We start from the raw sequence: 24,852 nt of genomic DNA on the forward strand, positions 1-24,852 counted from the left end.
ACACCCACATGAACAGGAAGGACACTGGATGATAATCCATTTACATGCACAAATTGTTTTCTGTGATTCAAGTAAGATTCAAGTAAGCTGAGAGCAATGCCACGGATGCCATAATAAGTTAGTTTATGAACCAGAAGTTTATGATCAATAGAATTGAAGGCTTTAGATAGGTCGACAAAAACGCCTAACGTTAATAAACGTGCCACAAAATTTTCAAGGATTAGTTTTTTCTGCTTAAGGAGTGCTAGTTCAGTCGACATGAATCTGCGGAAAGCGTGTTGATGTGGGGTTAATAAGTTATGTTTGGCAAGAAAACAGGATAACCTACAAAATATTATCTTCTCTAGTCCTTTGGAAAAAATCGGAAGTATGGAGATGGGTCTGTAGTTCGAAATAAGTGTTTTATCACATTTTTTAAAAATGGGAAGCACCTTTGCCACCTGCATTCTTTTTGGCAATTGGCCTTGGGAGAGACAGATATTGTAGATATGAACAAGAACAGGCGAAATAATATCAAGCACGTAGCTGACGGGCTTGATTTGCAGGCCATCAGCATCACAGGCACTACTATTACTCAGGTTACGGAAAAGCAGTGTTATTTCATGTTCATTAGTAGGGTTCAGAAATATTGATTCCGTGCAGAGAGTATCCATAAATTGACAGGCACTCGGCTGGCAGTTTGGTGACATGTACTGGTGAAATGATCATTAAAACAACCGGGAAGCGCATCACTACAGATTTCCTCACCGTTAATGACAATGTGCATCTCAGGTGTATGATACGGTTCTCTGTTTGTTAATGTGTTTAACTTCTGCCAGGTTTTACGGCCATCATTTTGGCATCTTAAAAAGTTCTTTTCAAAATATGAGGTACGAACCGTACGTAGCTGTTTTGTAAGCCGGTTACGGAAGGACCTAAATGTTTTCAAATCACCAGGATCTTTGGAAATAATAAACTGGTTAAAGAGCCTATTTTTCTCTTTAATTTTTTAAAATAGGTCATTCGTGACCCACGGTTTGCGAATTCGGGAAGCGCGAGGCTTTCGTGGACGGGCGGAAGGGACCAGCGAATAAACACGAAAGCATACCCTTGTCCTTTCAAGTTATTTTTTGCGTTCGGGTTCATACCATCGTCCCTCCCACCCACAATATCAGCCAACTCGCCCCGCAAACAAAGTTACAGGACATAATATATATGAACTCTTTACCTCGCATACCAAAAGAAAGTATTGTAAGCGTTGCTTGCCTGAATCGTGCTTAAAAACGTAAGAAAAGCTCTCGCTCATAGTACATTGCTTAACTTTGCGAGGCAATATTTTAGATATAGGCGCATGAAGTGTTCACGTACATTTAAAGCTGATAACTTAGGGCTGAATCCACAAAGCTTTTCACTCGTAAGCAGACTTTGCCATTGGCCAACCGTCTATGTCATCAATATGCGCAGCTTCAGGATTGGCTGGGATTTGCTCTTACCAATAATTTTAGCTTAAGAAGTTTTGAATTTTTCTCCTAAATTTTGGCACGTTGCGATAGGTATGAGTACGTAGGTTCTTATCTCGCCTCGTTTTAACAGGAAAATGAAGTCCAAAGGTGGAGTTGTACCTCTGGCCACAAGCCCGGTGCTCCAACCATTTGGCCACGATAGATTTACAATGACAGTGATGCTTTCGTTCAAGCGGTTTTTTTGAAACAGACGCACCTACGTCAATAAAAAAAAAAGAAATAGCGGAAGTTAAAGATTCCTCAAACGTATAACTTCATCTAATACGACTAGCCAGTGTGGCGTCTCTGGGTCAGCTCTGTAGGCCTCACTAATGTTTGCAACAGTTTCTGTAAAGTTTTCTCTAGCAGAACGTGCGTTATCGTCGGCATGTCTTACTTTGATCCTTGTTTTCCAGAGGCTGTGAACGCCGAAGATCATGAACATGTCGTAGGGGACGCCACCTTCGTTGGCTACATTTAAGAATTGAATTTCACGCGGTGTTATGGCAAGTTATTTTTGAAGTGTGCGCCGAAGTACATCCCAATCAAATATTGCATCTCAGCAACCGATGAACACGTGTTCTACTGTGTTCAGTTTTTCGCAGAGAATGCAGTAGGCTGCCCGTGCCACACAGAAGCCTTTATCCTGCCGCCACGTTCTGACTGGGAGTTCGCCGGTATGTAACTTGAAGAAAATAATCAAAAGAATACTTCGCTCGTTCCAAAACCAACCCGCTTTGCTTTGGTTTGATGCCTATGGCTCTATCCACTACGGACGATCGGCCATGAATGGGGCGGCAGTAGGTAAATCTCGTTGAAACATTCGGCGCGCGCATTGCATGCCACTTTCTCCGTCTAGTTTCTTCACGACAGCCCGTGCTTGCAGGCGCTGTGTTAGACTGCACCACTTGCGAGACCGGCTCACTTTCCCCAGCGCTCTCCTAGAAGCATCTAGCGCTACGTAAAAACTTCGTGACTATGGACCGCCTTTATGATCGTCCAAATTAATCAGGTTTCAACATTTCATCGGGTGAATACAACAGCCATCGTGATTTATTGTAGACCACATGACATATACATAGTTACAAACGATTGTAGGACACTTCGTCATATATCACGTCATCTTCTGTGTGTCTATGGCTAACGCTCGTTGATGCACTACCTATTCAGGGGCCAACAATCGGCATGTATAAATTCGCGTCTACCGGCCGCAGGAGAAAAAATGTCGTTGCCACTATGCGACTGTCCTCAGTGGGGTCGCCGTAGTTGTCGTGCTATCGTCAAATACACGAACGCTCGCTTCCACACACAACTACTTAATTTACGTAAACACGTTGGCCCAGCTGGTATCGCTTTGCGGAACCAAGGACAATGCTCGATAGCCGGTCACCTGCAAAATGCTTCGTAGAGCACTGATTCCCACAGCGTGCGCGATTAGCATACTTTTTTTTTGTCAACACAGTATACGATGTGTATCGTAAAGTCGCGAAAGTTAATTACGCCACTTTAGTTATATTGTCACCATTGGCACGTGTGGTGATGTCCGCATCCAGTGGTGCAACATTACCTTCGAAGTACACTGTATGTGACCCGTCACGTAATTCTAGTGCGCGCCACATTATTTTGCTTAGACAAGCGTTCTAATCTGCACTTTATTTTATTACGCCGTTGGTCCCCTATTGGTGCCAACGTTAATAAAATCATCTTTCCGATTTCCTTATTTAGTTTCCATGTTGTCCACCTTACGAGAACTAATGAATAAACTGACGAAGACATGTTTTCTTACTTAGAGGTAAAAAAGAAAACAGGGTGTACTACATATGGGTCTGAGGATCTCTCCTTTTTCCGGTCTATAACGATGCGCACGCACAGAGGACGACTACAATTTTCTGCGTCAAGTGCTCCTTCGCATTCCAGGCACGGAAGCACAGGAGCGCCATAGTTGGCTGGGAGGATGCGGCGGTGCGGAGAGCTTAAGCGTGCTCGGTGTGCGATTCGAGGTACAGCGAACATGATAAAGGAAAACAGGGAAGAAAACTACAAATCTAGGGGGCACCTCCTCCCTTGCACTGTGGTTCTCCATGATTCCGACTGTAGCCTGCGCGAGGCTTTCGCCTTCCACAAAGGAGCCCGAACAGTGTCCTTCGCTTCTTATGCGTAAATGAGTAAGCAAATTCAGGCGCCACTAATGCGTCTTTAGCTTGCTAGCTGCTTCAAACACTGCTGCTAATTTTTGCACCGAATTAAGATTTTCTTTTATGTTCTCACCTTGACGATTTGACATGACCGAATGAATGAATGAATGAATGAATGAATGAATGAATGAATGAATGAATGAATGAATGAATGAATGAAATAATTGTTGTGTTATTTGATCAGGGTGGCTTATTTGCTTACTAGGGGTGGATGGCGATGACGAGAGCATTAACAGAGAGGGAGAAAGAAAAAGAGTGCAGAAAAAGAAACGCTAAATACTGGCTTAATAAAACAGCGGTCACGTGAAGACTAGGATTCGCTGGTCACAGCAAGCGTTTATATTCGCATCTTTTTTAACATGTGATATTGACAATATATAACAATCATGTAGCGGGAACGAATGGTCTAACGAATAATGCGATTAAAATAAAAAAAATTATAATATCAACGTCCCGAATCGTATGCTGTCAAATCTTGGCTAGGACAAGAGTTGCGACAACAATGACAAAGATAAATAAGTGCTGAGTGCTGATTTTTGCGTAGCAATCTTGGACATTTAATCTACTCGAAGCTACAGTAATAAATAGAGGGGGGCGAATATAGACTTTCTCGAACACGAATAGTATACAAAAATGTAATTATACAATACCAAACAGAATATCGACTAGTTCAAGACAGACGCATATGTTTACAGAAAGAATAACTATTGCGGTATAATTTCGTGCAATGCCTGTACTGACTCGGGCCGAAAAGGCAGCTATCAGGGACAGATGACCACCTTTAAACACAAGACCACCAATATTCATTTAGAAATAGTGCACGAATAGCCACTCATTAACATTGGAGCCTGGTGGCAAACAAACACTCCAAAAAAAGAATTGATGCCATATGACTAGCTTTACAAAAGCGCCAAATCAATGGTTGCCTAAAAAAAGAAACAGAAGCTACGGAAAAATAAAAAAAATGCTAAAGAACTTGATTGCCCTGGACACCTGCAAAACGACCCTTTGCAAGGAAATCCTCACATGGTTGTTGCCAGAACACTGCGACATTGCCATACTAATATAATGACTGAATGACAGACCGCTAGAGAAAATTACGCGTCACGTAGGCTTACGCCGCGCAATCGAGAAAAAAAAATCGCATTTCCCATTTTGCGTATGCATTGCTTGTGAAGTTTTTGCCATTGTCACACTTTTGATAATTAGCAATGCTTTGTTCAGCCGACTGTGAACACTAAGCACACTTAAACATCAGTGGTTGCGATATATTTGGTTAGTTTCGAGTATTCTAAAACATCCGATAGTTCTTTTTTGAATACGAATTGAAATATTGGTCACTTACTGCTCATGTTCGTATTCCAAATTTCCAATATTCGTCCACCCCTAGTGATAAGTCCTCGCCAGCAACAGTGCATAACTGTGGTAATGATGAAAACAGAGATCTAAGATAGGTATTGCGCGCGCAACGTTTGTCCGCAGAAGCGCGCTCCGATGAAGCAAATGCTACTCCCGCAGAAACGGCGCGGCGTGGGAATAAAGCAGTAACGCCGTAAGGAATCAACGTTGGTTCCAGCAGGGGCCTAATGAGAGGGCGTCCCATGCTACGTCTCTGCCACTGATGGCGTCGCGTTTTATCTAATTGTCGAGCTGGGAACACCGAATAACCAACCGGCACTGTCAACGTTAGGACGCACTCCACTCTAGAAGACTCGCACAGTAGTCCTGCCTGGCACTTGCTTGTCTTTCATCAAGTCGACACTCAAGGGTGGCCTTCGAGGGGAGAAGCCTGAAGCAAACGTCCACGTGCACGCGGAACTTTTTCGGATGCAAACATTTTTCTTTTATAGTCGCAAAGCCCTCCTTTCCGGCTGAATTATGTTTTTCCTCTTCCAGAAATCAGCAGGCCCTCTGACGAGGATCTTTCTAACCAAAATGTAGCTTGTCCAAAAAGAGAATAAGACGACTGCCGCAGAGTCGTCGACAGCATTGATCGCCCGCAATGAGGAAAAGGGACAAGTGCATGGAAGAAAAATATCCAGGATATCTCCGTCGCTTCGGGGTGACGAGCATCTGCAATGGCAGCGAGATGTCTTGGGTGTCATTTCTTTGGATATTTCCAGCAGACCAGGTGCCGAAACACCTAGAAGAACATCTCTTATGCACTGAGCTGCGCTAGGCGCATGCTGAGCAACCTCTGCAAATTAAAACAAGCAAACGACGGCCACCGCTACTGTTCGTAGGATAATGTTAGGGCGAATGGCTCGCACGGCTCATGGGACGAAAAATCCTTTGTCCGGGGTTACGCCGTCCGGCATTATGGCACCATAATTCGTGGCATCAAAATTCGTCGGGAGGCGAACCCTCGAGCTTTGGTGTTGATCAGGGAAACTTCAATTAAGACCCTAGACCTTTGGTGAGAGTCGAACCCACGACATTTGGTGTTAATTAGGGCGAATTTGGCCATCAATTTCTTTATAAGAAAGCGTGAAGCCGAGGCGAAGAAGATGCGTCAGCACGGCCTGTGGTGTTAAGGCAAAGTTAATTCAGACACAGTTAGTTAAGACAGAGTTAATTAAGGCACTCGAACCCACGACCTTTGGTGGGAGTCGAACCCACTTCGACATATGGGCGAAGCCGCCATATTTCCAAGTTGGACTCCAATTGACATTTTGAAAGTCGAGAGTCGAACCCACGACGTTTGGTCTTAATTAAAGTGAATAAGTTAGTTAGGGCACGGTTAAGTAACTAAGGCAATCGAACCCACGACCTTTGGTGGGAGAGAACAAGTAATAGGAAATAACAACGCATTAGAATGAAAATGTCAAGAAGTGTAATGAAAATTTCTCGTGAGCGGGCAGGCTTTCACCTTCATCCTCTTCAGCATGTGCTAAATTGACTGTCAACCTGTGAAATGTTCGTATTGTTCTAGACGTGAGTGCTACTCCGTTTTAATGTGATGGATGCTACTCATCAAAAAGTGGTGAATTCTGCATCATTAGCAGCAGGCGGTCCTGCATAGGGAACATTCATGGGGAAGTTTCCCGAGGAACATCGATGAAAAATGTTCACGCACGAACGTTCCCGTTCCTGGGCGACTGTCTTGCCTACGCTTCTTGAGTTAGAGCTTGGGACCCCTTTTCAGAATACAAGCATACTTCACAAGAAAAGTACTTTCAATGCCAGATAAACGATTGCCACATAAATAATCAGTAATGCTGAATCGACGTCCAAGAGGGGCAGACGTGCCAAAAGCCACAAAGTGTCGGCTAGTCTGCGCATTGCGTCATTTGTTGGTAGAAGTAAAAGAGCGAACACATAGTGTTACGTGATCAGATTGCTGTGTACGCGGGCTGAGGAAGTGCGCTAATGGTTGAGTCCAGTGTGATATTACACAACGTGCACGGCTCACAAAAGAAATCAAATTCGGACTCGATTATAATCGATATATGATGATTGCTTTCTAGCGTTTGCAGGGGTAATTCATGTCTTAATTCATGTCCTAATCCATGGGCTGATCATGAACATAGCATAGTCTAAGAAATATGCAGACCCAAGGCACATGATGTAATCTATGCGAAGCGAAGCTTAAGTAAAGTGGTTAATAAAATGCGTTACAATTGAGGGCGATGCGTATTACTTTGTTTACAATATCCTATTCAACCCGTAATCTCATGGAATATTCAAGTTTGCCCACCACGAGATTGGCGACTATACTGTCATGGAATTTTTACCTTTATGCATTACATAATTCACAAGCAATGCCGAAACGCCAGCTCCCAGTCAGGTGGATCTATAGTATGAGATGTATGCACAACGAGGCCACAAGGACGAAGGCGATGTGTACGCTTTGTGTAACGCGCAGTTGTATCAGCCTCGATAGAGAATCACCCAACTGGCAGTCACGCCAATCCCAGGAAAGTAGGCCAACAAAGTTAAATATGTGCCCCCCAGGCAACTGCGTACGTGCCAATAGGGGACGGCTGGGGCCTGACCTGCTCTCTGAAACACACCCATGTGCGTATATATTCTGACTGCCAAGTTCGGGGTGCGGATTTATACACGGATTTATACGGTAAGAATCTTCCTTCGTGTAACTGTCTTGTACTTCGCGATCACTAATACGGCTTCGCCTTTTCGGGGAGGAGTATACGCCGCTTTTTAATCAAGTTCTGTGACGCCAACTTAGGTATGTCGCATTCGGGCCACTGGCTACATGCCGTTCTTCAACGAAGCGCTTTAATGACAACTTAGTTATGTGCCACTGGCATCACTGGGCACGTGCTGCTCTTCAGTTAACTTATTTGATGCCAACTGGGGTCACTGTGTATCACAACAACAGCAAACAACACGTACGTGGTGAAAAAACTTTTTTCCCCTTTCTTTATTGTTTTTTCGTGAGTATTTGCCGCATTGCGGTGATTTCAAGTGGAGTCGAGTTTTCGAAACTTGTTTATTTTGTTTTTGCGTGCTTGCTTGCTTGATTTGTAAGTAATTCAGCTCACTCACTATGTGAGAATGGCCATCACAGTACGTAGTGTGCATAAGGGGGCCATGATAGCCATATGTTTGAAGGCCCTGCTAAAATACACTATATTAAAAAGCGTCCGGCCTTGCTGTTGCTAGCCTGCACATTTCATCCGCATTTATCATTAGCATTGTAAGCAACCACAAAATATGATGTAAAGTTTAAATTCTTTATTTACACTTTATATCCTTTACATTAACATCTCCAAATAAAGGGTACACATAGGCCTGAGACTGTTTTGCATAAACGTTGGTAATAATGGATACAAAACAAATTAAGCAGATCCCATGCACTGTGGGAATTTATGTTATACGAAGCATTTACCGATATATGCAAAGGCGGAGGGCGGGGGGGGAGGGGGATAGGAGAGGGTGCAGTCTATCGTACAGCTACTCAGCGCGTGGAATAAGAACACGAGAACACGGCACGTGACGCATGAGCCAAAAGTCGTCTCAGTGAGCTTGCAGGGCTACACTTATGTAAACGTGTTTAATTTTCTTTTTTTTTTGCCAAGCCTTGCTCTTTCGAAAAGAAGAAGCTGGGGCCCTCCATCTTATTCCGCTTCATACCATCGAAATAATTTAGCTTGTTCTCTCAAATAGAACAAGCTTCAATAAAATTGGCTCAGCGCTATTTTTGTAGCGCGTGTACTTATACGCAGAAACGACCCTTTAGCCCAAAGCACGATGTTTTATTATTAGATTATTAAGGCAATAAATCACTACACCTTTCAAATATTGCAGGTCGCTACCCTCGAAGTAGCATGATATTGCGGGGTTTATCCTTCAATATTCTTCCCGCGAAAAAGTCACAAACACGCATGCCCACAAACAAGCATGCACAGTAGAGAGGGATATGCCAAGGCCGGGGTTACGGTCAGGTCACATAAAATTGTTATATTAAAGACAAGCTTTTTTAACTTCCGTGCTACGCGGTTCACCGGCCATGCGCGAAACAGAGGTGCGCAAAGTGGAACCACTGTGTCAGTCACCTTGCAGTTCTGAGTAGGTCGACTTGCTTATATATATATATATATATATATATATATATATATATAGTTCGACTAACCCAGCTGTGCCCGCTCAAACTTAGGAGGTTTCGGTAGAGAAAGCTTTTCTTTAAAATCCTTGTGTTGGCTCCCACTCTAGCTACTGTTATGTTAGAAATCGCTAGCGGCTTTCGCCTCGAGAGAATTCGAACGTTAGTAAACACGCTCCTGCCGCCTCCAAAAACTCGTATACTTCAGCATGTCTCAGCTGACGCGACAAAGCAAGGGGAACACGAGGCCACCGAAGCGTGTGGAAGACGGCCCCTAGAGAGCACTTTGAGTCACCTGCTTCCTAGTTGTCACCCATCTATTTTCGCGAAAGTTCAAATCCACATGAAAAAAAAATATAGCTGGCTCGAGAGTGAGCACTGGTACAATAGTGCTGACAAACAGGGAAAGTGCCAGGCAAACTCTTCGTTTTTCTCTTTTTTTTTCGGAGAAAAGAAGGCATCTGTTTATTTAGAAGACAACTTCAAGGTATTGTTTGTTGGATTGTCGGAGCAACAGACACCGTGAGTTTAAACCGTCGGTCCGCGATATAAGGACGACTTCAGAATCCCTAAGCCCTTTTTCCCATGAGACACGGAGTCCGCTGTCAATAACCGCCCGGGTTTCGAAACCTGAAACGGCACATGTGGCCTAGGAAAAACACCATGTCGACACCTCTTCCTGTTCCTCCGTTGTTTGAACGTCGCGTATGTCTTATCTGATTGCTTTTGAAGGGCTTCGCGAAAGCTCCACTTCCTATTTTTCCGATCGTACTCATTTTTGCTTTCTGTGTATTAACACCATATAAAAAATCTGCAAGGGAGGGCCAATATTCCAAACTTTCGAATAAAGGATCGGGTGTTGTCCTATTCGATTCGGGCATCGAATCGAATCGTTACCACTCGTAAATGGGAATGCTCTTTTGGCACTTTTCGCATACTTTACGTCGTCGTCTGCATACGATCAAGCATGAATGAAATACGATTCCTTTCATGCTGTCCACAATAGAGACCACGTACTAGACCACGCTGCGTTGCTAAGACAGCCTGACGTTTCCGGCTAAGCACGATCACTCGCAATGAAACGTCATTTAGACAGTGAATTCGGCTGTTGATGCTGTTGTGTAACGTTTACAAGTGCGCCACCTGTTCAGTCTCATGAACTTAAATCAAAATATCTTTCTGTGCAACGTGCCTTATAGAGTAGTGGTTATGATCTGCCGCAAACATTCAAACTAATAGTACACGTTCTCTTAGCACACTCTCACATCGTCGCGGACGACATGAGTGCAAGATTTGTTCTCGACGTTATGCACAGATAGTAATTGACCCTCAACGCTAACTTAATAAACTTTATTTGAACAATCTGCTTAGTTGTTCCTAATGCTCCCTTTTTGCTTTTAGTAAAGCGTGCTTTATTAACGGCAGTGTGATGTCATGAACTTTCTATTGTTACAAATAGTAGCATGTGAAAACTTGGTGATAAGGCTAATGATATACGATATTTGAGTCAATTCAATTTACTTCTCGCAATATTCCATTCGTATTCAATTTGCTTCTGGCACTATTTGATTCGTATTAGTTTCGGCCTCAATAGCTGCTATTCGCCCACTCCGAAAATCTGCAATCGATTGTGACGTACGTAAGGAAAGTCCCGAAATTTATGACTAAAGCTTTACTAAGCGCAAATATGAACGATAGTGACTGAAGTACGGGCCGTATAGTTTTGGTGTTGCAACGGGACCTTTTCCTCGCGTAATATGAAAACGGGGCTTAAAAAGTTATGAGTCACATGTTTTTATCACAGGTGACTTGCAAAAAACGCAGACGCTCCACCGACAGCTCGTGTCGTCAACACTGAAGAACGGCCTGCTTTGAAATTTCAGAAAGAGTCCAGTTTTAGGTTCAATCGCGAGTAACGTTAACTTAAACTTTCTAAAGCTTATGCTAGCATGCTCCTTCTTGAAGTTGTGCACATAGTAATGTGTTTCTATTGTTACGTGTAGAAAGACACAGACAAAAGAGGCTATTTACAGACTATTTACACTAGAATGGAGCCAGAGCGCCAGGCCGACATTCACTCGCGCCAAGGGCACAGACCCACTTCGTCGTCGTTCTCACGGCGGCTCGTCTCTCGGGTATTTATCGATCATATCGTAATACTATATTAGGCCTTTTATGTAGCAATAATGAAATCTCCAAGTTTCTCCTGATACATTGAGCTTTACCTTGGAACTATGTGTTCAGGCGATTCCAGTATTTGTTCAAACTATTCCTTTTCTAAGCAGCCTTAAGGTAAATTGTGCTTGCACATTTACGTGGGTGAAAGGCATATCAGTCTGTAAAACAATGCTTGTTCAATGCATACTTTTTGTTTCTTAATATATAAAATATTAACATGTTGGCTGCTTCCTGGATTCTATTAATTTCTGGAAAATAACTTTGTTTTAACAGCTTAGAATTTCGTTTCTAAAATACCTTCTCTTTCGTGATCACATTTCACCTGCCTTCGGCATCGGGGCAGAAGGATGAATAAACGGAATTTCGCTGTAATTTGACCTCCTGAGTTGCCTTTTAAAAAAGCACCAGTAGCAAGCGCAGTTGAGTAACAAGTATTGCGCTCATTTCCTTGCAACCCTATACACAGTTTCCTAGTTTATTTTTAGTTGAGCATTGCACTAACTTACATATAAAAAAATTCTTGAAGCATTTTGGACACGCCATGCTCGAAACAATATAGCCAATTCATATATTGCAACTACGTCGTCTACACGTGAGGTTGCGTCCAATCACGTATTATTTGAGCTGCTCTGCGTTTTTCGTATGCACCGTACAATGTTTTGGTAGTGAGCTCAGGCAGTGCGCTAGGGCCGCTGGTTGCAGAAATGCGTCCCACCGCTCATTCGGTGGTACACAGCAGTATATTTGCGACGTCTTCCATGTAACAGTTACGTCGTGTTTGCAAGATAAATATAACAGGCGTATTGTTACACGGAATGCCTTTCACATATGAGGTCCCATTTTTTTTTGCAGCGCATGCGAGTAGTAAAAGAGTCTCTGTATAGTGTCTTAGCGTTGTCTGATTGTATATGAAGCAGGGTATAGTGACTCCGCGAAAAACATTCGTCGTAAATTATGTATAGTGACAAATAAATATCACAATTGGGTCAAATCGATGGTCATTGTGTGCTGACTGTGCTCAACAAGGAGAACACTTTCGCATAAAACCAAGATATATTTTTGACCAAGGCTATAGAACACACTGTATCAGCTACATACTTGCGCAGGCAGACCTTCATGGTCAACGAAAAAGAGCATGCAGACATGCATACATGCAAATAATCGGATAAGTTTCCTTCATTCGCGGTATAAACAGCATAAAGCCAAACAGATAAGCTCTGCGGTTCTTAGTGCTACCCAGACTATAAAGGCTCCCACCTTCTTCGACGCAGACGATAAATAGACGATAAAGTCCGAATTTTCTGCACTAGGGAAGTTTCGTGTGGCAGGCAAACGCTACTGTAATATATACACAGGAAAGTTCCCTGCTATTTTAAAAGGAAGTTTCAAATTTCCTGTTTTGCACTCTCTCTGACAGCAAATTAGAAAACCATTTGATACTGAGCACTGGTATAACAGCTCCGCTGCATTCTAATCGAAAGATAGGAGCTGAAACTTTATTTGAGATTTTTTTATTCAACCCGCTGAACCATCTGAATGTAACCTAACTTCCCTAATCAAGTAGATGCCCGCTAGGCGCATATATAAAGCCCCGCGTCAATTTCTCGCTCATCTAAATACGACTCATGCATAGGATTAACTGTTAAAAGTACTCCTGTGAAAATTTGTTTCTTTTTCGAGAACGTATTAACAATTATCCAGCGTAAGAAGAGGCAGCACGGACCGAGATCCAAACGAAAAGGCAAAACACATGCGGCGAGAATGTGTTCCAACCTTTTTTGTTCTGTTAATGATAGCGCGTAGCCAATACAAACAAACTCGCTCAGAATTCAATATTACCTCCACTTACGGTTCCCTTTGTTTCTTTTTCCCTTGTCTGCATTTACTTTTCTTTACATTGCTTGATTTGGTTTTGGAATGTGAGTGGGCTTTCATGAGGAACAGGTAGTTACAAGTTACATTTTCTCATATTTGCACTGAGACAGCCAGCTCTAATTTAAGCTACCTTCTCATCTGTGTGCAGTTAACAAATAACAGCAAAAACACAGAACTTGTGCTCCATTTCTTATGTTCTACAGATGTAAGGCCGTGTGCTTGGAGGATCAAATGCTTGACTGGATAACTTTATGGCACAATATATTTGGTCCATTCGACATAGTCAAGCTTTAAGACCACTAGGAAGTAGGAGCAACGCGGATCCGTTAACGTAGCAGAGGTTGGTGAAAGTTTCAGAGATTTAATTTCGCCCGCTACATTCAGCACGCAAGAAGTAGTGATGTTCGTTATAACTCAATGCGTGAGTGCAGATTTGCACGCGGATGAAGCTTATTGTTGGTGAGATTAAGAAATAGTTTCCGAACAGGCGTTCAAGTAGTAAATTGTATTGCGTGAGTCATAACTGCTACTGAGGTACATGCATTGAAATGAAGCAACCCTTCTAAGGCTGGGAAAATGGTGAAATTTCTGAATCAAGTTCAATAGGAATAGTTGAGAAAAGCAAACTTAACATATCGAATCGAACGATGGATATTTTCTTCATTCTAAAAAAAATGGGAAGTTTGTGCAGGTTTCGCTTTGTTAAAAATTTGACTCGCCCTCCCGGCCCTGCGAAAGTGTGTGTCCAGCCAAGCTGTTGAAAACAATCATTACAACCGCTGAGGGGGGTATGCAGTGCTTTATTGTTCAATTCCTTTTCCGGCGCATCATTCAGCCGCAGAAGAATGTGGACGTCCGGACTTCCCCTGTGCTAGAATTTCACGGCAATACAGTCAGTGGCAGCACACCGCCGCTGGTCTTATTGCCATATCTTTTTTCTTTGCCGCTCCTCGAATTCACACTGTTTCTCGGGAGTCTTAACTATGCTTTGCCTACTCATAGCGGTGCTGCAACAACAATGAAATCAGCTGCTAGGCTGGTTATTTCACATAAGAAAGGCTAGTGACGTCACTCCTCACCTCGCAAGCTGCTAACGCCGCGGCAGCTTGCACAACAGTAATCTTTACCGGGAAACGTATGTGGGGAGCGCTATGTGCTTCGCCTTGTTACGAGGATCGCCTTATCATCAATTATGTCGTTTGTATGCTTGTTTTATGCTTGTTCCTTATTGAAACGAGTGTTGTGCTGTATGTGGTATGCGCGATACCAAAGAATGTATGCACTTTTCGCTTCACTCGCTGAAGGTTCTTTTTTTTTCGTGAGAATGACGCCACCAAAAATCTTGACAAACTAGAGCCTAACATATCCACTGTAGAAAAGAGCCTTGTACATATTATTTGGCAGATTTTCGCAATACGGTCGCAACTCGTTGTCCGGATAGGTGAGAATCTTTTAAAGAGAAACAACTGCTTTCAGTTAATGGGTGCCATGAGAATGTCAGTAATAAAAGAAGACCAACTAGTAGCACGTAATGGAACTGGGCCACTAGCGCGATTACACGTAGTGCATCTGCACGTAGTGCAACTATGCATTGCAACAGCAAGGACTGCTGCGCTCATTGAAGGAAAAATTAGGATAAAGCACGACACATTGTTATCTTTTAAGGTGCAAGTCATAAAAAATTTAAAAAATATGGGATGCCTAAGCGTGACCAGCGTTGCTTGAATGACAGAGAATTATGGAGCAAACGTTATCTTCTCCGTGAGTTCCACCAGGAGCTGGTGGGTCTGCGCAACAGTGGCAGCTAAACTGCAACAGAATCATTCACAGCAGTCCACATTTTCGTCGTTCTCTCTCGCTGGAGACTCCAATGATTGTTCTCATCACTTATTCGAAAGAAGCGAATACTTGACAGCTTCGAATATTGAGTTCATGAATCAAATATACATCGATTAGCGGAGGCTATTGAATTCCTATTCTGCACTTTTAAATGTAAACAAAGCTCTAGATGCTACATATGTTGTGCACTTCGAGAGTTGACTGACTCATTGAAACAGTACGCTATAGATTACTGCACTCATAAAGCAAGAAGGGTGTACGGGGACAGAAAGGAGGGTAACGTGCTTACACAGTGACTGTGGCTACAATTACATTCAAGAAAATAGCTCAGGACTTACGACCTTCCCCAATATGTGCAAGGAAACTAAAAGCACCGCATTTTGACTGAAGTGGTGAAGTTAAGATATTTTTTTGTGTGTTTTATATACTAGGACGGTGCTACCAGTAGCATCAGTTCCGGCTCGTTGACACAAGGTAGTGGTGAATTTGCACGAGCGCCGACCCAAACGGAGCTCGGGGGAATCACTGTGTGGACAGGGTCCATGGAGGTCGAGAAGCGTCTCGAACATTTATGCAAGGCCGGTGTATCAACCGGCCGGTGTATCAATATGTATCAACCGGTGCTCTTTATTCTCAAAGCGCGGGTGACGCCAAGCGACGAAGTTGATGAGAAGAAATTGTGATCAATATACGTACAGATAAAGAATATAAAGTGCATGAAGTGCCCACAATATACAGGGTCATCATTTTTATGCTTTATGGAATTTTACAAAATCCGCCCTTGCAGATAACATCCTTCTAGTCCTTGAGACAGATTATTCCGAGAGGCAGACATTACTTGCACACGGAATCAAAACACATATTCAATGAATTAACAAACATTCACTAATAAACTTCGCAGTCATTACTTTACGGAAAATATTGCAATTTACGAATGGCAGCTAGTGAGTTTGCGGGGCGAATCGAATTGTAATGAATTTTCCAACGAACACCAGTTTGGAGATTCGTGCCATCGAGCTCTCCGTAAAGAGGCATCGTTGTCTCACTTACTTTTTAAAGAAAACGCTATTTTATGCATTGAAGCACAAAATCAACTGGAAGGCCCATGTGTTTCGTCCCACACATTGAGAAATAATATCTCGAAACTCGTGTAATCCCGGAAATTCATTTGAAGCGGGTACGTCTTGCAAGCTCGCGGGCTGCAGTTCGTAAATTGCAATATGTGTGGTGAAGTAAGTAATTATGTAGTTTATTAGTGAATGTTTGCAAATTAGTAGAATATATATTTCGGTTTGTCGTCCTAGTAATATTTTGAATAATTAAGCTAAAGCACCAATTATGGTATGTGCCACAGGCAATATTAAAAAAAATCCATAAAGCTTGAAAATGATCACCCCGTAGATTGATAGCACACGTTCAACTATTCTTTCTGCCCTTCTTACACACTGTGCTCTTTCTCTCGCAGTAGAGTACAAAACAGGATTACGAAGCTGAACATAACACAAAAATGGCGCACTACATCCGCTATTGAAGAAGCCCATGGTAACCTTCCTTTGAGAACAAAGAGAACGTGGGCACAATCCCCACAAACAGCGTGCTGCAACTGCTGATCGCAAATACTACTTCCTATTAAAATACAAGAAAAAAAAAAACAGCATGCTTCATACCTAACGACCGGCATCGTTTTGCATGTTGCTCACAGCTACTGCGCCGTAATTGAGAATGCACAGCATATAAGCAAAACCACAGCGCTTTCCGCCGCTGTTTTCATCGATCCGTCGCTGCTTTCTTCCGGCAGCTCAGTGTGTGTATAGTGCGGTGCCTCACGGGCGTACGCACTCCGTGAACTTCCGCATAGTCCGCTGATGCCCGCGAAGCCCCGGAGGTTGAAAAGCCAATTTTTGCCAAGCGATCCGACGAGCTCAAGTGCTCTCGTGGGGGTGCGCAGATTACTTCCAGAAAGTATGTTTTTCTTTTGTTCGCGTACGTGCACTCGCTGGCTAACCCGCGTGAGCCTTGTTTGACGCAGCCCACATTTGACCGGTTGTGTCGCTGAGCGCTCTCATTAGGTCGTCTTTGTATTTTCTTCATCTGTGCCGCGGTTTTTACCTCGGCAACAAAGCGTGCCATCTTCCACGAAGGAGTTTAGACCGCTGCTTCCTCTGGAGAATACGAAAAGGAGAACCAATCGCAGCAATTTTTTCGTGTGTAGATAACCACACAAAAGGAAAGCCTCGGAGCCTCATTTCATGCCGTAAAGCACTCGCACAATAATCTAGCCAGAGTGGTTACCTCCAAAGCAGCGGGTCACTCGGCAGTCTTTGCGGGAAACAGTGGCACGCAGAGGCGATTGCCGTTAATTCACACGACCATAGGTGACCATACGTCCCACTGTGACATTTCCACCAAGGAGATGTGACGCCGGCATTTAAAATGATCTTCCACGTCCGCCCACACTGTTCAACACTCCCTAGGCCGCACTTGTATACCCTTGCGCGAATCCCTCTGGGACTAGACGGTGGGAAAAGACTGCCGCGATAATTCAGTAGGTAAAAATGGCACGCGTAGAGCGGTGCAGGTGGGTTAGGTTCCCATATACGCAAGCTGCCTTTTGTCACACTTTCCCTTACAGTTTCGTTATTACTTCATTTCTATAAGGCGTAACAACTGTTATCTCTATACATTATCTGGCTTCATTATCAGTATTATTCTATTGGTTGGAACTAGAAAAATAGACTTTTGAAATCAGTTTATTAGTCTGGCTCAGGCCAGGCATAGACGACAGGGTCGCACGTAGGGCGAAGTAGCACGATTCTGGTGATCATTAGAGTGCTGCATAGCCGGCACCTATTCTATAGACCTGTTTAGTTAGACAGTCATTGAGAAATGATGGTCCTATTGCATTTGTTTTCTAAATGGATGACACGCAAAATCCTGAAGAAAAAAGGGGATTTGCAGCCACTTTCACAGCGCTAAAACTGTTGCTTTCGCTCATTGTAGGGAACCTGCGTGTAACCTTGTGAGACGCCCGTCAGTCGCTGCTACAATCAGCTGATTGCGCAAGCTCCGGCCGACTGCCACCCATCAAGCACAAAAGCTGCTGCCTCGTGTCCTGGACTCATATCACCTTGCGTCGTGGAAGCTATCGTCGTGCAATCCCGCGCAGGTGATACCGGCACGCACCGCAGCGCCCTCAAGCCAAGTATAAGAAGCCTCAGCGGCAAACGTCAAACGGGATTTGCAGCCAGTTTCACAGCGCTAAAACTGTTGCTTTCGCTCATTGTAGGTGAGTCTGCAGCGCTTTGGCGCATTTCGTGATCCCTATTTGGCTGCAACCCCCAATTGAAATTGCGTAAGATTTTTGAACAGAGATGGGCATTGATCTATGTACCTACCGCGCCAGGATCGACTGTTTCGTCGCGCTTAGTAGATAGAGTCACTAAATCGTGCTCACCCGTGTGGCTACGGCGAGCATCGGTGTGTCGGACATCGAAGGCTGGGAGACAATTGTTCGTAGTTCTGTTCTGTGTCGCGCACCTGATCATCTGTGCAGGGGACGTCGAAACAAACCCAGGTCCTGACAAGGTAGATCAAATTATGAATTTTCTCAAAGAACTTTCTGCGGCTAATGAAAAATCTCAGAAAGACATGTGCGTAAAACTCAAGGACATCCAGTCGAATATTACAGATGTCAAAAGACGGTTGTCACAAATTGAGCAGCGCCTAGAAACAGTTGACAGCGTTCACAAAGATGTATCCACAGTGGGGATGCTTGTGCAGGAAACTCGGGATCAGGTTCGAACCATTGAACTCAAACAAATTGAACAAGCCAATCTTGCTGTGGATGATCTGAACAACCGAATGCGGCGGAATAACATTATATTCAAGGGCATTCCCAAGGAAAGAACTGAGAAGTGGAATGACACGGAAAAATTAATTACGGAGTTTATAGCGAATACATTCGACATTCAGCCTAGTGGTATTGAAAGGGCTCACAGACTGGGACAGGAAAAGCCGGGATATAATCGCCCTATAATAGTTAAGTTTTTAAACTTGAAGGATAAAAACAATATCCTGAGGAATGCATTCAAGCTTAAAGACGTTGCATCTGCTCGAGTATGGGTAGAAGAAGACTTTTCACCGCGCTTGCGGCAGATCAGAAATAAACTCCGTGATTTTGCTCGGACTAACCGCCAACCAAACGAAAAATTCAAGCTAGTTTTTGATAAACTAATTCTTGCCAATAAGCACTATACGTTTGATTCCGCGGCCAATAAGGTGGTAGTTCTCGCAGACCACCAGACACGTAGAACAAACGAATGAACCTGAAAGAACCCATCCGAATAACACCTTGTCAATCATAGTATCAAATTTCCGAAGTTTATTAAACAAACAAGATCATCTGCAAGCCTTTATTGAATGCTGTTCCGCGGACATAGTCCTTGGTACCGAAACTTGGCTGTGCTCTGATGTAGCTGACAGCGAACTATGGCTTTCGAATAGTTTTTCCTTGTTTAGAAAAGACAGAAGCACATCTCGAGGCGGTGGCGTCATAATTGCTGTAAATAAGAAGTTCAGTGCGCATCTTGTCGACACTTTTTCCGTCCTGGAAATATTGTGGACCGCACTCCGTTTATCGCCATCTGTAACTTGCGTTATCGGGGTTTGCTATCGGCCGCCCAGTTCATCAGCTGACTTTGTTGAATGCCTTCATGATTCTTTAAGCATTATTCAAAGCAAATATCCGTCATCGGAAATAATACTTGCAGGCGACTTTAACTATCCCGGAATTGACTGGCAGACATGCAAACCCGTCGAGGGCGCAAGAAGGCATCAATGTAGGCAGTTCCTTGATGTTCTTTGTTTAGTTTGAGCCAAATGGTATCATGTCCCACACGTGGTGATTCACTTCTAGATCTTGTACTGACTACAGATCCACAAAGTATGTATGTACGCGTCCTTGACTGCATGAGTGACCACAATGTTATCCACTGCGAGTACACCATAAAATATGAAAAACCTCGTAATGCAAAGAAAACCATATACGATTACAACAGAGGGGATGTACGCGGACTAAATAATGACCTACTAACATTTTCTGCGCAGTTTTTATTAACCTTTTCCGAGCGTGATACAAACGAAAATTGGCAGATCTTTCAAAGGACGCTCACTGAACTTAAGGAAAGATATATTCCAAGAATTACTATCCAATCTTCAAATAAAAACACGTGGTTTACAACACATGTTAAGCGGTGCATTAATAAAAAGAAAAGAATTTATTCAAAGGCAAAGCTTTCGACCTCTGCCGACGACTGGGAATGCTATCTCGAACAGGCGAGACTTTGCAAAGCAGAAATTGAAGCAGCGAAGGAAAAATTTTACAACTACGACTTATCACAAATGTTAAAAAACAACTGTAAAAAATTTTGGGAAGTAGTAAATCCGAAACCATCGTCATCATCCCTTGTGTCGATAACGAAAGATGGGGAGCCTCTCCTGCAGTCCGATGTTGCGGAAGAATTAAACACTTTTTTCTGTTCGGTTTTCACATCAGAAGAACCAGTACCACCAGATCTGAACTTTATCAGCTTAAATACTTCAATGAATGACCTCATAATCACTCGCGAAGGTGTAGAAGCCGCTATAGATCGTCTACCAGTCAATTCGGCACCCGGACCAGATGACATTTGCGCAAAATTGCTAAGACTTACAAAACCAGCTATATCACGTATCTTGGTAGCTATTTTTCAACAGTCAGTTAATACAGGATGCGTGCCTGACGCCTGGAGGTGTGCACGCGTAATTCCCATTTTTAAATCTGGTGATCCCTCCTTAGTCTCAAACTACAGGCCCATATCATTAACAAGCATCTGTTGTAAATTACTAGAGCACATCATATCATCCACCATCATGAAATTTCTATCAGATCACAATTTCTTCGCTAGCAATCAGCATGGTTTCCTTCGTGGTCGTTCCTGTGAAACCCAACTATTCGAATTGATAACTGACCTCCACGAAGCCGTTCATGGTGGATTAAAAATAGATGCTATATTTATTGATTTTGCAAAAGCATTTGACAAAGTTCCGCACATCCGCTTATTAATGAAGCTAAGGAATCTTAACATATACAGTACGATTACAAATTGGATAGCTAATTTTTTAACCAACCGAAGTCAATCAGTCCACGTGAATGGGTACTCATCTTCACTTTCGCATGTAAAATCCGGTGTACCATAGGGTTCGGTCCTGGGTCCAATATTATTTCTGATCTATATTAACGACATAGGAAACACTTTATCTTCTACTATAAGGTTATTCGCAGACGATTGTATCATCTACAGACAAATTAGTAACGCAGAAGACAAGAACTCATTACAGGTAGACCTCGACAAACTCGCATTTTGGTGTTGCCAGTGGCAAATGGAAATTAACGTTTCAAAAACTAAGGCCATGACGTTCACGAGAACACATAATCCAGAATTGAGCTACTACACGATTCAGGCAATCCCTGTTGAGAAAGTATCCACATTTAAATATCTTGGAGTTCATTTATCTTCTGATCTATCTTGGAACGAGCACATTAATACCATAACCAGTAAGGCATCCAAAACACTCGGCTTCATTAAACGCAATTTATACTTAGCGAACTCTGCTACTAAGTTATTAGCATATACTACGCTTGTTCGGTCAAAGGTAGAGTACGCATCCATTATTTGGAATCCGCATCAAACCTATCTAATCGAACAGCTCGAAGCAATACAAAATAAAGCAGCAAGATATATCACAAAACTATACTCGCGAAACTACAGTGTTACGGACATCAAGGAATCACTTTCATTGCCCTCTCTTCAAAACCGCCGACTAATAACATTGTGATCACATTTTCACGCGCTTTATCATAGTAGATCCCCGTTCCGCGAATCTTACATCAATGCAGCTCATAGTACTTTTCAACGTTTTGATCACCCATTTAAAGTGCAACCCCTTTTTGCTCGCACTAATCTGTATCGTCATTCACCATTACTTTTGGCAATATATCATTGGAATAAACTACCGAGGGACATTGTATCTGTCATTTTAACCATGATGTTTTTGTTAACAAGTTGAAGGTTGTTCTAAATGTGTGATTATTTCTGTGTTGAGTGCTTACTTGCGTATGTTATTCTTTCTGTATATAATTATGTCACTGTATATTACCAATGTTCTTTTTTTTTTACACGTTTGTAAATGTAACTGGCTCCCCCCCCCCCCCCCCCCTATGTAATGCCCGAATGGGCCTTTAGGGTATATGAATAAATAAATAAATAAATAAATAAATGGGGCTTGTGAGTAATCGACCCCAGGGATGGAAGGGAGAGGATTGCGGCCGTGTGGTCCTTGGCAAGCATAACACACTTCCCTGACAGTCGCTGGAAAACGATGTTCAGGGTCTCGCCCAGTGCATGGCGACAAATTTCTTACTCTTCATCAAATAGCTGTCCGCGGCAACCGTATTCCGGCGAGGGCAACAGGCTATGTAAGATCCCGACGCAATATAAAAAAAATACGTGGAGATAGTAGACAAATAAATTCACTACCCCAGGCTACGAGTCACCCTGTGTTCCCGGACAAAATTGTTATACTGGTAGGGAAAACCACAGCTCCCGCAGGGAGCATTGCAGTGTCCAGCCCATCCTCCGGTCCGCACTCGCGGTTGGCTCATGGATTGGGCTAAATTATTCTAAATTGACGCAGCTTCCGCATCTATTGCAGCCGATTCTATTTGACCCGTAATTTTTATTTTATTCTAAATTCGACAGCCAAATAGAAATACACCCGCCCAGATTATGGATACCAACCTCCTTGTGTCCTAATGGGCAGTCCGTACATACTTATTAGATATAATTAAGGAAGCCTTGTCGAATATTACCATTTGCCTACAATCATACGAATACTTTTACTCGAACTGACCGAAACCCTTTGAGATATTTGCATGTACGCCACTGCACATAACATGACGAGAGCACGCGCACGAGCTTCATTCTCTATTCGAGAGCAGCCTTACCACTGTCTATTAGTTAAGTGACTACGTGTAGCAACGTTCACTTTATTTATTTATTTATTTATGTATTTATTTATTTATTTATTTATTTATTTATTTATTTATTTATTTATTTATTTATTTATTAGTGGCAGCAACTGTGAAAAAACCGTTGCTGGCGCTAAGAACACATCAGAAAAATAAAGCCAGACAGTCTAACATGGCAGTTCCAGCTCCCCTCGCAAACAGATATTGGTCGATAGGATATTAAGGACGATTTAAAAAATTCCTATTCTGCTGTTTGTGTCGCCAAGTTCCAACAAACTAATATGCTACGTAAAAGAAATTTGCGAGATAACAAGAGCAAGCACGGATACTTTTCAAGTTAGCTCGTCATGCTGCGCTTAAGCTCGCTCAGCTGAATTAGTAATTCCATCGTAGTCGTCTTCTCAGCCTTGACCTCAAGCTACGAGAACAGTGAATGTTTTTCAATGACAGGGACGCGAGCAGTTAGTATCACCGCGTACGATATTCTAGGCATCGAAACTGTCAAAGCGCTCACCGTTTGCGTTCAGGATGAACAGCGTTGCAAACAGGTATTGAGGACGCAGTGCAACGAGCCACACAAGTGTTCACGAACGCCGCGGTATTTAAACTGTCGCTTACCGTTTAAGTGACGGTTGCCAGCGACGGTGCGCATGCGCCTTGATGTCGCGCACATGGAGCGCTCGCTCCACGAAGTTTTGCCAGCCGGCTCGCCTCGGCGGATGGGGCGTTCCTCTGGGACAGCTTGATGCACTGGTGCGGAACTTTGCGATCGGAATTTACATCACAAAGTTATTGGCCACCGCAAACTGAACACCGGCATGCTATTTATAAGGCTTGGCGCTCTTTAACAATCACTGGCCCTTGCGCCGCAAAACCCCATATACCATCGTCATTTTTATAAAACAATAGCTGAGCTGACACGATCGGTTGATAAAGATTTCCTTCGGAAATCTTTATGAAGGACGAAGGAAAAAGAAGAAAGATGCAGATAACAAAAAAAGAGAAAAAACTCAGAGCCAGTGATGTAACTATAATGTATGTACAAGAGCAAATACGGTAACTTGATTGGCTACGACAGTGGTGCGCAACTATGCGGCAGCAAGGATCGCAGTAGCGAGTAGATCCAAATGATCTCTACGCCAGCTGTGACAAAAGAGAAACAATCCAGTCACGGGATGTTCGAATACGTAGCCACTAAGGGCATGGCGCTCATGAGGCGCCCGCGTTTGTTCCCTTGGTTGATGCGAACGTGGCATTTTTTTGACGCAACTGGTCTTTGCTGTCACCATGTTCGCGTTGTGGCGTCGGCGCTGCTTAGCCGAAGCGCGAGGAAAACCTCAACGAGCGGCCTACCCGGCACTACAGGAAATTCGTTTAATAAGGGTGGGGTATATTGTGGGACATATTGCAGCACACAGGCAAGAAGCCTTCCTCCGAAGGTGGCATACTCGCTTTTTCGCAGTGAGGAAGGGTCAAACAGAGTTTCCGATGTTGACATTTTAAGATCACTGCTTTCATAACAGAGAAAAGACGGGGAATGCGGGAGATGGAAATTCAAGACGATGAGCAAAACGTGAACAAGGTTCACTACATAGGTCCCACTACGCGAAAATCTCCTGCATTCACCTTGTTCACGTTTTGCTCATTGCT

Source organism: Dermacentor andersoni, chromosome 5 (genome assembly GCF_023375885.2).
Source record: "Dermacentor andersoni chromosome 5, qqDerAnde1_hic_scaffold, whole genome shotgun sequence".
Classification (NCBI taxonomy): Eukaryota; Metazoa; Arthropoda; class Arachnida; order Ixodida; family Ixodidae; genus Dermacentor; species Dermacentor andersoni.